Here is a 14,441-nt window from a genome sequence, read left to right as displayed (position 1 = left end):
TAGTTTAGTTGTTTGTTTGTTTGTTTGTTTTCCTAATGTATGTCCCTGCCATCACAGCAAGTTACAAAGACCAGCAGTCATCTTCAAGTGTAACACAGAAAAATGTAATCTGAGATTTGAGATCTTCCCTTTATTTTTCCATATTTTTCTTCTCAAGTAATACAAGACCCTATTGGAAGAGGCAAGTTATTTAAAGGTGTTTCCCATATGGAATGGCTACTTCCTTAGTGTATGTCATGATTGCTGTACTAGCAAGTTTCACCCAAGCTTGAATTGTAAATTTAGGTTTTAAACTACAACATGGAATTTTACACAGGACAGTGTATTCTATTTTCCAGATAGGTCTGGCAACCCACAGTGTGTCTGTGCCTGTTCAAGCTGATGTGTCAGTATGTGAGCCATCCAGAGTAACCTGTCAAACAGGGATTGTGAGGTTATAGACAATAGATAATAAATATTATCAATATATTATTCTCAATATAGAGAATAGATAATCAATAGATAAACATCCTTGGGGAAATGCTGTGTGTATCCATATCACTATAGACAGAATCTTATTCTATAGTATATAAAACCTTCCAATTACAAACCACTCTTGAGTAATTTATTCCCACACTCAACTATGTTTATGAGCAGCATGCTCTTTCCCATTATGCAATACAATGATTCTGACTGTAGATTACAGCCATTATTTCTTATTCTATTCAAGAGATGAAGAACAGACTGAAAGTCAGCCAAATACCTCCTCCTTATATCAGTCAGTGCAGTGTAGGTGCATTCTCAACTTCATAGGTGAGATATATATCTATAAAGTCTATAAAGTCTATATCTTTGCAGTCAAAGAGAGCATTTATACACTAGAGGAAATATATATTCTTCCAGCTCTGGTACAAATATGCTTCTATGGATTCTGTCCTTGAACCTCCTCCACTATATCTCTACAAACTCTCTTATCTGAAGATTACCTCCCACTGCAAATGGAATAAACTGAATATCACCTCATAACCTTATGTGCCATTAGTTCTAACATTGTCTTTATTGAGCTAATGAGCCACCTCACTCACATTTCTGACTTTAATGTTTGGAGACAGATATTTTAGTAACCGAATATTCCTAAAATCTGGAAAAGGTGATATCAGAACTGAAGAATAAAATATATTTTCTTGCACCAAAACCTAAATTATTTACCTCTGCAATTGTTCTATGTACCAGAAATAGGTGGTGTTCTTTTTAACTGATAGGCAAATGTTCTTAATATGATCCCACCTAGACTTAAAGATAGAGTTGAGTAGGAAGAAACTTTACTGTGAAATGAGGCAGTATTTGCATAGCTGCAGCACCAGACCTAAAAACCCCTTGTTGAGATATCTGTCAGGTGTAAATGGTAATGCATATATCTCATTCACCAGCTTCTCCAGACAGAAAGTTGTCAACAAGATAAAATGACTGTGACATGTGCAGATCTGGCTGGTGATAATATTACACTTGCATCTAGCACAGTGGGATATTGTGTTTCAGGATTTTCCCTTGTCCAGTTCTTTTGTGTTTGTATTTTTGATAGTCAGACTAATGTCTGGTGCATTTTCCTTAAAGACTTGCTGTGTGATATAGGATAATATCTATACTATATTAAATAAAATATATCATTGTTAATAATGTTGATGATGATGAACCTGATGATAAGAGATGAACCTGAAATAGGAGGGCGATCATCATAATGTTCCTTCATCAGATCTTATTTATATGTGTACACTGTCCCAGCTATGAGTTTTTGAAAAATATGCTGGGGTGATGGAGAGTTTAGTAAACATTATCCTTCAGCAAACTGAGGGGCAGTACTCTGCTCCTATTTCAAAGGTCTTTTTAGTTTACCTACAGGATATCACAGCATAGTTTTATATCATAGAATATCTCCAATGAGTGGCAGAACAGAGTCATCAATACTTATAAAATGTATTAATGAATAAATGTAACAATTATTGACTAAATATACAATGAAGTCATTCAGTGCTTTAGATCATTGCTGTATATACAATTATTTTTTAAATTCTTAATGCAAAAGTAGAGGCAAATGAAACCCTATTTAAATGACCATTGCACAGCAGTGACCACAGAATATGCCACAGAACCCCCTGCTCCCTTCCTCCCTCACAACTCTTGGTAGTAATGGTAGAGAATAAGTCTTCTGACTCCTCTAGATGAACATACCTGGACACATAGGACTGTCACTATAGGACAAATATCAATTATACTGCATGCATATAGAAGACATAGGTGCAACTTTTTAGGATTATGTTTGCTATAGTAAAATCTGAAAAACTTAATTGTGGCTTCCTGGATTTTCTGTTTTGTTCTTTCTCATCTTTCTTGTAACAAAGCCAGCATCAATAAGAGCTTCCCTGGATGAGTGGCACTATTGTGCAGACTTCAATCCACCTTGCCTATCAAATACAAGGATTGAGAGAGGAACAAAAGTCAATCTTTGACAAAAAAGTGTTGATACCCAAGAAAGATGAGATGCAGTATCACACCTGTTGTGAAGCAGTCTCCACCTCTTTGAATGAAATCTGTTGGTCTCCTCTGGAAAGAATCATCATGGAAGCAAGAGAACATTCAAGTGAAGAACAGCAGAGCAGAAAGCTCATGTTCTGAAGTGTTATGAAGAAGTCATCAAAACGGCAGTTAATGACTGTACAGACAATTCATTCAATATGCATGGTGGTGATGGCTGCTTTGGGCTCATACAGTACAGTCAAGAATTCCTAACCCGCTTGAAAGGCATTTACAAAAAGGTGAAGTGAGCCATTCCCTGTAACCAATGAGCTAAACATTTAATTGCAGAAAATGTCTTGGAAAAGACAGAATGGACGTTGCTCCAAAACTACTCCATATCTACTTGCTATTTACCATTATGATCAGCCACATGGACTATGTTACTGATGTCAATCTGATTATCATGGGTAAAAAGGATTTGCAGAGCTGATTGATAGGACTAGCAAATTATTAGAGTTGCACATTACTGTAAACAGATCAAAGAAGAACTACTGCCAACTTAAGCTAACCACTTTATTGTGAGAGGAAGAGTAAAGAAAGTGGTAGCTTGCAGCTTGGTATGGGAAGAAAGCATCCAAAGACAAATTCAGGACAGCTTTTAGTATCAAACTTCACAATTGGAAAAGCAAGTGGTTAGCATGGTTGACAGTAGCAACAGAGGTAAGGTGTCAGTGAGGAAGTGGGAAGGTAGTCTAGAGAACAGGCTTGATTGAATTAGCTGTAGATTCACAGCTTGAAATACTAAACACAATACTAGGAGAGAGATGTGATAACTGTATTCAAGTATATAAAAAGCTGCAGCAGAAAGACCATAATTTGTTTATCATCTTGATGTAAGCATTCATGACTTCACCTGGAAGGAGAAAGATTTAATTTAAACACCAGAAAATGTTCCTCACAGTAAAAAGCATAATGGATTAGAATAGATTGGAGACTCAGGGAGGGGGAGAGGAGGGAGGAAGGAGTGTGTCAATGAACTGGTGAGGCAAACATCCATCTGACAGAAATGGCCCTGCCTTGAAAAAGGGAGGACAGTTAGCTACCTATCTATATCTGTTCTGCCCGGTATTTGTATTAGTTTATGTTAAGGTTTGGCATATCTAGGAATGTTGATTGCATAAAAACCCAGTGGTTTAGAATAAAGAATGCAAAGGAAATTAAAATACTGCCCCTCCCTCACTATTTCCCCAGCTTCTCATGTAATTTTGTCTTGTTTCTTTTCTTATTATTGTGTCTTTTATTCTCTCTGCAGTTGCAGTGTGAAGCATCAACAAACAGCAAAAATTGATTTAGGATTAATCATGTGTTTGACTACACACAGCTAACTCCAGTGATGCAGTCACTCAGGGGTGTGAAGGGGGCTCATGTCTGTGCCCAGGGGTCAGAATTCCTGTTCTAAAGAGAAATTACCCATCCAGAAATCACTCATCCAGAAAAACACTTCCTTAAGTGTAAGATGAAAGAAACAGGGGGAAAAAAACTCCTAATTAGAGCCAGCTAACATTTTACAGAGTCTAGATATTTTAAATGAAAAGCTATTTTTTTCCCCTCTGGATTAGAAATGCTTCTTTATGTTATATTTTTAATTTTCTCTCTTCTCAAAATTACTCTAAATGAAATCTCCTGTTTTTATTTTATTTATTTATTTATTTATTTTGTGAAAGAAAGGGGTTTAGATATATAGATATATTTTCCAATTAGCACCATCTTTTAGCATAATTCAGTTAATCCTTTGTGCTTTTAAAACAGAAATTCTATATTCTCTAATTTAAACATTTGGCTAAAAGTCTGAAGTAAACACAGGTTTGGTAGTTTCAGACTACCCACTTATTTCCGAATATCCTAATCTACAATTCTGTATTGTTGTCCCCACATACAAGGTCTGTTGCTTTTGTGTTCAATATCACCTCAGTTACAGGAGCTGAAACTCTATATACATTATGTATATAGAGTTATACATTATTATATATTATTATATACCAATATACATAAGTTATAATCAGATTTATGGGGAAAAATCTAGATTAAATTTCTTCATATTTTGAAATGTGAAACCACCCTCCTTAAAGGGTGTGTTGTATTAATAATATGTTTGGTTTGTTCAACTAAGAAATGTTGATACATTATACAGTCAAAATGTGAATATCCTTTTACACCAGTGGGATACAACACAGAAAATTGGAAATATGACCACTGGTTTATTCCATTAGGTAACTCAATGTATCAAATACAAGTTTCTAGTTATTCATTCTGGATAAACTATTATCAACTACAATCAAACTGCATGAGTCAATGACAGGAAGTCGGGAAATGCAGCTTTAGGATCTGTGCAAAAGCTCCCTGGAATATTAAGTGTATATTTCTCAACCACTGCTTCTGAAATTAGACAAAATGCTAAGAGATACATGTATACAACAAAAATAGACTCCCCACCCTCTCTTTTGTAAACATTTCCATTTATTTTCTAAACTGAAAATGCAGCAGTATCTTGGGATCAGTTGGGCTGATTTCTTTTTCTCTAAGGTCCCTCCCCCCCTTCCATCTATAGCTAATGCTATTACAGTTAATGAGTGCACTCATTAGGCTGTACACTGGTCTTTTTTGTTATGCAAAAATCTGTTTACAGACCACATAATGATGATGAAAACTGCTGCCAAAAAAATCTGACTGATAGCATTTGAGAATATATTTGAGATTTTTTCTTCACCTATGTAGGAGGTTGTTGACCGAGTGGCTGTCTTTAATTTTTCTTTCCTTTTTTTTTTTTTTTTCCTCTCTTTTTTTTTTTCTTTTTTTTTTTTTTTTTTTTTTTTTTTTTTTTTTTTTTTTTCCCTTCTATATCTTAAAAGCTCTAAAAACATTAAAAAGTCCTCATGCTCTTCTGAGAAGTGCTGCCAGTTTGCAAAGGTAAACTTGTTTGGTTAAATGGTGGTTGTGGGGATAAATTGCTCATGGTGAGCAGCTGTAAATTGTTTCATTTAGATGAGTTCATTTTATATTATAAGTCTATGCAATTAATGAGAATTCTTGTCTTGTTGCCTGGCTTTTTTTAGATTGCAATTCCTAGTCTTTGTCTTCTTTTTCATGCATATTATAAAGATAAATGAATTTAAGGGTATTTCAAAGAAAAGAAATGAAGTGGTTATTTTTAGGCAGCATGACACAGTGTTTTCTACAAGACGACATCTAGGAGTAACTATGCAGTGAATTTGGCAGATACCTAGCACAGAAGAATACTGGTACTAATTTACTTGCAGAGTATCCAAACTTCCCCTATTTGAGAAAGGTTGTGATGGAAACTTGCAAGATTGGTAGTCTTCAGGAACATCTAATTTGCATGAAAACAGAGTTTTACAGCTGTCTGCATCTGTAGTTCAGATGTGCACAGTAATTCAGCCTGACTGTAGTCTGATCTACAGAAAAAAATATATTTTGTTTCTAGTGTGTGATGCTACTTCTTCATGCTTGCAATCTTTTATAGCTAGTCAGACTAACTGGAGGAAGTTGTAATCAGACATATCAATTCTATGGGCCATTCCTTGAAATTGAAGAGATCTACCTGGATGTTACCCCTTAAAACACCAAAGATAATCAGTTTGTGCAGGTTTTCTTCTGTTGATTTCTGAATAATTCTTTGATGAGCGGAAGGTAAATAACAAATATATTACCACAAAGAAAGGTATTTTGGATGCCTAGACAGCTTTATAAGCTCTTAAAGTTGTTTTTCCTAAGATCTAATGTAAATCTGTGAAATTTAAGTCCATCACTTCAGTAAGGGTTGTTTTTTGCCCTTGTTTTTTTTTGAGCAATCATTTGCATAGACTTTCAGGCTTGTCCAGACTAAATAAATCCAGTTCATTCCACCAGTATCTTTTAAGATACTTTCTAGACTTGTTATCATTCTGAGTCTCCTTCTTCTTGAAAGTGACCAGCTGGTCCTTGTCTTTGCAGACACAGTGCTTTGAAAGCACTAACAATCAGTCAATGATGTGTCCTGGCACTTGATGGGGATACCAGTGAACTCCAAAGTGAGAAAGAACTTAATGGGCTAAGCATGAGAGGGATGGACTCTCCATCTGGGATCTACATAGACAAGGACATAGCACCTTGGGACCTTCTCACACATGTCTACACTACAGTTAGCAGGCAGTTCCTTTTTGGTTCCAAGTAGGAACCACTAGGGCTTCAATAATGGAGTCAGGAGAGGAAGAAAGCTTGATGATTTTAAACTTGATGTTTTAAATTCATTCATTTATTTATTTTCTCTCATGACAACATGTTTGGAGAAGAGGAACAAGGAGCAGAAAACATTTTTTTCAGGTTTCATATTAGATAAGGGCAGCTCAAAGAGCAAGTAAAAGAAAAAGGATGGAGTATATGCTATAAGAAAACTCAGAAATATATTTGGACTATCCAGCTTCATCAAGCTGGACACCAGAATTGCTTCGATTGCCCTACTTTGTTATAGAGGAGAAGGATTACTTCAGATCCTTGAAGCACATTTTCCAAATATGGCTGAAGCTTCTCTTTCCAACAGTATTAAGGCTGTTGACTCATATTTATAATTCACTCTCAGATCCTCAAACTGCAAACTTCTCATAATGACAGCCTAATAAAACACCACTTACATAATGTCAGCAGCAGCAGCTAAGAAAAACAGGAAAGAAAAAATCGTTCATCTATAAAACATTTCAATCAAATAAGTGTTTGTACTGTGAACATGCTGATTTCACTAGCAGAAGTGAAGATTTTCTATCTTCCCCAGAATGCCTGAATTCTGTATGGCATCTCAGACACTAAAACATCTGCAATGCAATGTTAGGTACCTATTAAGTCTATATAAGCAAATGCCAAAAAACTCATGCCCAGAAGTCGGGTCTTGGCAGAAATGAAGAAAAAATTGACTGTCTTGAAACACTGTCACAAAGTCATTATATATGCAAACCACCCCCCACCCCCACCCCCCCAAATGGAAAGAGCATTAGGATGACCTTGCATGCAGGAGGATCCTCAGTTTGTTCTATGGCAGCACAACATGATTTATTGAATTTTCTTTCATAGATTGCAAGGATTTTTCATTATAAACAAGTCTACCAGGAGAAAAATATTATTCTGAATCAGAATTAGCTTTTATGAATGATTTACTGGGGCTGCCATTAATGGAATGATTCTCCATTAGACATCCAGGTACTGCTTTTATGAATATGCAACAACAGTCTTTGTAATAAATTTAATTGTAGTTGTAAGATTGAACTGATAACTGAGACAGCCTCACTACTTAAGAGATACTTCAGAAATGGGTTAAAAATTGATCTGAGTAAAACCATGCACTTACTTGACAGAAAATGCAATATATATAGAAATGTATGTATAGATGTATGTATAGACCTGTATATTTATATTTCTTATGAGTATATATTTACAGCATTTTTCCCTTAAAATATAGCATGCAACATTTCTATATAGTAGTTATTATGTGCTTTGTTTTAGAGAGCTGTGAAATTGTTAAAACTATCGTAACATCATGAAATATAATTTAAAAGAACTTTTGAGATATATCTTATGGTTTCTATAGAATAATATTTTTAATCATAACTAATATACTTAATTTTTAGGCATACAGATGAGGAAACAATATGAGTGAATCTGTACATATGCATGTGTCTATGTGTTCTAAAATGGTCCAAACATTAAACAGTGAGTTTAAAAGACAAAATTTACATAAAAAAATAAATTTCACATATTTTATCAGATATTTTTAATAATACTTAATGCATTAGTACTAACTCTTCTTATTACTTTGGAGAGAATTTGACTAATTATAGCAAATTAGAAATTTAGGTGTAAATCTTAATCTCGCACTCATGTACTAACAAATGGGGCATGGAACAAAATGGTGAGGATGGTATGTTAACATTTTTATTTGTATTTTTAGCAGTTATTTTAAAACCACACATAACTGTAAAAGTTCCACTAGTTTAACAGTGAGTTAATAAACTGCTGTAATAAACCCCTTGTCTTCTTCAGTTCAGAATAGCTCAGATGTCAGAGGTGATAAATATAAATTCTTTCAGTCAACTGTTTGAGGATATCAAAGAACACTTTAACGATTATCAGAGGAGGAACATTGCAAAAAAGTGCATTGTTGACTGAAGGAACAAATCGAGTCAAAGATCTTGTAGACCAAGCATTTCATCACTGGCCATACAGCTCTCAAAGCCAGTTTCTTCTTGAAAAGAGTGTGTCATAATAAATGTGCTGAAATTACATAGCTAATCTATATACATCACAAGATATGTGAAGCCTGAACTAAAAGATTCTTTGCTGCAGCAAATCACAAATTTCTTCTAAGACTCACAGCAGGTTTCCACAGGAATACATTCATATCTGGTTGGTGTAAATAATGTGAAAACAAATACTGATATCATTTGCTACATATTTTCTTTTGCTGAAGTGGCTTGTATTTCTTCTTTCTACAGAAAGCATATTTAAAAGCATTATTTTCAAAAGAGAACACATATCTATGCACTCAGGCTGTTTTACATCAACTACTTGAGTTGGCTACTGCTTGCAGTTAGCCATTTTAAGTGACTGTAATTCCCACAATAAGGCACTGACTTGATTTCTGTGTTGATGTCCACACAAACAAGATACATTTAGTACCATAAAAATACGAAACTTACTTTACTATACCCAAATCAAAGCTCACAAAGCCCAGCATTTTGTCCCTGATAATATCCAATACAAAATTATTGTACTCAGTCAAGACCCAAAATAGAATTGGATGGTTTTAGCAAATGCTATCTCATCTTCATTTTACTGGCTGAGGAGTTATGTCATTATCATAAACCACCAGAACTCTGATGTAAAGTGGCCTTTAGGCACATCAGATGATTCCAATTTGGGATGAAGTGTGTAGGTCAAAGATCTTTTTCCATAAATTATTTCCAAAATAAAGGAAGTACAGGAAATCCTAAAAAACATGCAGCCAGTGAGACACAAAATTCACACTGAGAAGAACTTTTATGGCTCCTTTATTGTACAGTTGTCAAGTTGTCAGAATCTGGTCTTAGCAAAAATAAACATGAAGCCCTGGGGTGATCTGTACCCTAGATGAGTCACTGAGTTCTGCGTAAGAAATTTGCTTAAGATGTGGGTAGCCAATGTAAAAATTTGAAACCAAATGCAGTCCAGAATATATTTGAGGAAAAAAAAAAAAAAAAAAAAAAAAAAAAAGGCATAAAATGAGCCATTTTTGACAATATCTTCATCTAACTATAAATCTGAAAAGAATAGAGGGTTTGTATAGGACTCAACATACTTTGGGTGAAACACTACTGACAAATGTGCTTACTCTCATGCAAAGTCCTTAAGACATCATTATCAGGCTATAGATTTCAGAACTGTGGCTATGGTCACCACCAATGAATACATGTGAAATGTATCATCATCTCCAAGTCTTTGTCTCTGCAAACACAGATACATCACAAAACGTACACATTCATCTGAGATAGTTTCATTTATTTATTTATTTTGAGTTAAAGATGTGATAGAAAAGGCATAGAAAAATATAGTGTTATTGGTATACAGAAAAACTAAGCACTTACAGGTGCTTTAGATATTTGTTCTGTAGTGCAATAACACAGCATTTTTTACTTTGAAAAGAGCTTTCGAAAATCGTATTGTAAAGTACGTTCCAGAATTGAGTTATATACAGATGTACAGGAATTACATAAATTTTAGGAAATAGTGATGCAAAGTGAAAAACTGATTATTTTTAGTAAAATTAATTTTAAGTTCACAAAGTGCATACTCTTCTATTATACAATTGTATTTCACAGAGGATGTTGTGACATTTGAGAAATACCTTTTAAACATTTCACAGTGATATGCAAGGCAGTATGATTCCATCTGGAATTTTTTCTTACTTTTCTTGTTGTATCTAGGCCTTTGACATACTAAACCAATAATAACATACGATAACAGAGTATAACCTATCATGACTTATCAGTTCATTCATAGCAAGGCTTTCTTCTGTGACAGCTGAGTAATTGAAAGGTCTCTAACTAACACAGTAAATTATGTGGTTCAAGTATACAAATATATTTTCTCACTATTCTGTAAATAACTTTAAGAATAGATCCCTTGTTTAAAATATGTTGTATACACATTTCCATTTAGTACCCTTTCATTCAGCATTCATACTGAAGTCAAGGGCAAGACTCTCAATGACTTCAGCTATTTTTCACTGGCTTCATGGGCAACTCAAACGTTGTTGCTGGCAGTAGTTTCATTAATCTATTTCTGAGAGTGTGTTTGAACCAAACCTTAACATGAATATTCCAGGTACTGGAAAATTGGTTCCACTTTTTATGGATCAATGGTATGCTTCCGAAACTTGATTGTCATCAGTCAGTAAGAACTAACAGCAACCTGGGCTGTATACATATGCTTTGCTTTTCTGTATCTTATTTTTCCAGTTGTCTAGGCCAGTGATCTGTAGCTTTAGTTCAGTGTCTACAATATTCTAGCTATTTCATAAAAGTTTATGGGAATATTTCTGTACCATTGCAAATACTAAGGAAATCAAATCAAATCTGTTTGTCAAAAGAAAAAGTAATTTTTCAAAGCCAGACACAATATAATGATCTGAATCCATATCCATGTTGCCAAGCAACAATTTACAACTAAGTAAAAGTAAATATAAAAGGAAATATTGCAGTTAAGATGAGATCTGTTCCACAGCAGATGACTAAATCATCTTGAACATTAAGCACATTTTCCTTAATGAGAGCCCCAAGAGATATTCTTGTGTTTCACTGGCATGAAAGAGATATTAATTAAGGACATGGATTTGCTTTACTAGCTACATATTCATGAGAAAAGGTAAATTTCTGTCCAACTTGAGAGACATTTAAAAGTTTAGTAGATGGAGCCCACATAACAATTCTAATTCATTTTCATTTCAAAGTCTGTTGGAATATGTATTCTGGATCAGTTAATCTCAAACAATTTGCAAGAAAAGTTGTTCTGACTTTTTTACCATATAACCCCTTCAGCAAAGCTCCAGCTCACAGTAGCAAACATGCTAGTCTAGCTAAATATTTTAAATGCCTTTATTGATCATTCGAAAGCAACTCTGTCATGTTTAAATAAAAATTGATTATTTCAACAGTCTTTGATTATTTTTAAATGTATGTTATTTAAAATAACATTTACTGTAAGGCTAGAGTTCTTTTATTTATTTATTTATTTATTCCCTTTTAATTCTGCATTAAAGATTGTCCTACTTGCTCTAACAAACCAGAATAATTTCTCTTTTAATTTTATTAATTTTCTGGTATGAGAAGTGTTTCTACTACTTAATAAAAAGAAAGTAACTCTCTCTCTCTCTTTCTCTCTCTCTCTTTCCATCTCTCATCTCTCTCTCTCAATTCTCTTTCTTATATGTAACATGTTGATGCACTTTATTTTATTGTCACCATTATTTTTTAATAAAGCTGTGTCTTAAACAATTTATGAACTGTGCTGGAAAGGCTAAGAGGGTTGAACTGTTCAGCCTGAGAAGAGGAGGCTCAGAGGGGATGTCATCAATGCATATAAATACCTGAAGGGAGGATGAAAAGAGGATGGAGCCAGGCTCTTATTGGTGGTAGCAAATGTCAGGACAAGAGGCAATGGACACAAACTGGAACACAGGAGGTTCCAGCTGAACACCAGGAAGAAGTTCTTTGCTGTCCTGGTGATGGAGCATTGGCACAGGTTGCCCAGAAAGGTTACGGAGTCTCCTTCTTTGAGATTCAAAAGGTGTCTGGGCAACCTTCTCTGGGTGTCCTTTTTGAACAAGGGGACTAGACCAGATGATGTCCAGAAGACCCTTTCAACCTCAAACTTTCTGTGATTCTGTGATATGCTCCAAATATACCATAAATTCTGGTCATACAAAAGAAATACCATTGCCACTGATCATTTCAATGTAGCTTGTGAGAGGTTGGTTACCCAGAGCTAACTGCAGTGTTTGCTGACATTTGCCCAGCAAAGAATATAGTCACAGGAAACTATCTTCTCCGGTGTATTATGGAAAATCTAGGACAGACATATAGCAATATATTACTGTATTGTACTTTGGATTTTTCTTGGGGATGTAATGGGAACAAGAAAAACAAGAGGGAAATGCTGTTGGGCAAATGAAAAAAAAAAAAAATCTGAAAAAGTGTCGTGTTTGAAAAGACAGAAATATGTAGTAGAGGCAGAATTCACGTGTTCTGGATAGGTATGTAGAAATCATATTATGTGGACCGCAGGCACCCAGCCGTGCTTATTAGAAATATAGCAGCTTCATCCACTGATACAGAAATAACAAAGTGAACAGAAATGAACAATAATTTAGTCAAAGTAGTCATGGCATATGAGATCTGAAGCAAATATGGCTAGTGAAGGGAGGACAGGTGTAAGAAAACAGTGTTAACTTTGGGCCAGAATATACAAGAGGAATACTATTTTCTCTAAATGAGTAGGTCATCTGCTCTGTTACTTCTCTCAAAAAGTGACTATCCCAAAAAGTGAAACTGGAAATAAAGTAAAATAGTATGAGAAAATGTAAAATAAAGGCACAATTAAAATATATTAAAAAAAATAAAAATAAAAACAAATCATTGCAGAATTCATGTAGAATTTTTCAGGAAAGAACTTTGTGATTATACAGAAACCAGGTTTTCTTAGATTCCTACATAATTTCTTCATGGATGAAGTTGAGCAGCAAAGGTTTTGTGTCTTGGAAATAACAAAAGACTATCATTGAAAAAGTGTAATCAAGACTGAAGTTTGACAAGCCATCATTCAGATGTCACCACCTAATTTTCAGGCCAATGATGCTATGAGCAAGAAGTCAGTCATCCTCCTATGGGTTACATGCAGATAATGATGATGATGATGATTATTATTATTATTGTTGTTTTCTGTTTCTGAAAATAAAGATATAGTGTCTTAGTTAGAGCTGCCTGTCTACCCACAGAGTGCCAGTGTAACAAGGAGGAAGAACAGCAACTGCAGTGAAGAAAACTGAAACAACTTGTGCTTATAACTTTATAGCTCTCAAAGCCTTAGAAACTTGGCAACAATCCTGTACTTGATACTAAAATAGGATTCTCCATATCATAGTATTTTGTGACATATGAGGCTTTTATTTTGAGCTCATCTTCCTAGAGTCTTTGCTATGCTGTAGACTATCCAACCTTATACAGGTTTGGAAGAATGAAATTTAATTGGTTTTAGTGGGATAATGCATTTGACATATTTAATGAGAAAGTTAATTAGTGATAGCAGTGATCATAGTATAATCGGGATTTGGGAGCTTAAGTCTGAAGTCTTCCTGGACTAAGAATTCAAGACTCATACTTGTCGCACATCTATATTTATACTCAACCATATTTTTAAAAGTGTTTTAATCACTTGAGTAGCTCAGAAAAAGAAAGATGAAGTAGAGATGGAGGGAGCTGAAGAGGGGAAATTGCCTTAAACCTCAGGAAAATAAGAAATTGGAAGGATTTTTCTAGCAGGAACCTGTCCCACAATAGATTCAACAGCCAGAGCCTGACGCTACTGAAGTTTAATTACAATTTGATCTTTTATGACTGGCTTCGAAATGTCTGAAGAAAGAATTGCAAGGGAAATTTTGATATATTAAATGAGAGTTGCTCATCACAGAGAGACTTCTAAAATATAAACACCACTTCATCTAAGGTCCCTATATTTGTCAGTGCAAGTTTGTATGTTTTTTTTTCTTTCTTTTTTTTTTTTTTTCCATAAATTATAAAACTGAAGAAATATTTAATGCCTGTGATGAATTTTATATATATATATATATATATATATATAAAAGTGAGGGA

At 34.5% G+C, this 14,441-nt stretch overlaps 1 protein-coding gene and 1 long non-coding RNA gene across 5 annotated transcripts in view; both read right to left on the bottom strand.

Moving 5' to 3' along the window:
* Positions 1-14,441, bottom strand: part of GRM5 (glutamate metabotropic receptor 5) — a 282,787-nt gene that overhangs the window by 69,874 nt on the left and 198,472 nt on the right. The window lies entirely within an intron of this gene.
* Positions 5,598-8,540, bottom strand: LOC118168726. The gene is made up of 2 exons (XR_004751761.1): positions 7,036-8,540; positions 5,598-6,782 (listed from the first exon to the last, which is right to left on the bottom strand). It is a non-coding gene; the product is annotated as an uncharacterized LOC118168726 (long non-coding RNA).

Source organism: Oxyura jamaicensis, chromosome 1 (genome assembly GCF_011077185.1).
Source record: "Oxyura jamaicensis isolate SHBP4307 breed ruddy duck chromosome 1, BPBGC_Ojam_1.0, whole genome shotgun sequence".
Classification (NCBI taxonomy): domain Eukaryota; kingdom Metazoa; phylum Chordata; class Aves; order Anseriformes; family Anatidae; genus Oxyura; species Oxyura jamaicensis.
This window is presented reverse-complemented; position numbering and strand designations above follow the sequence as displayed.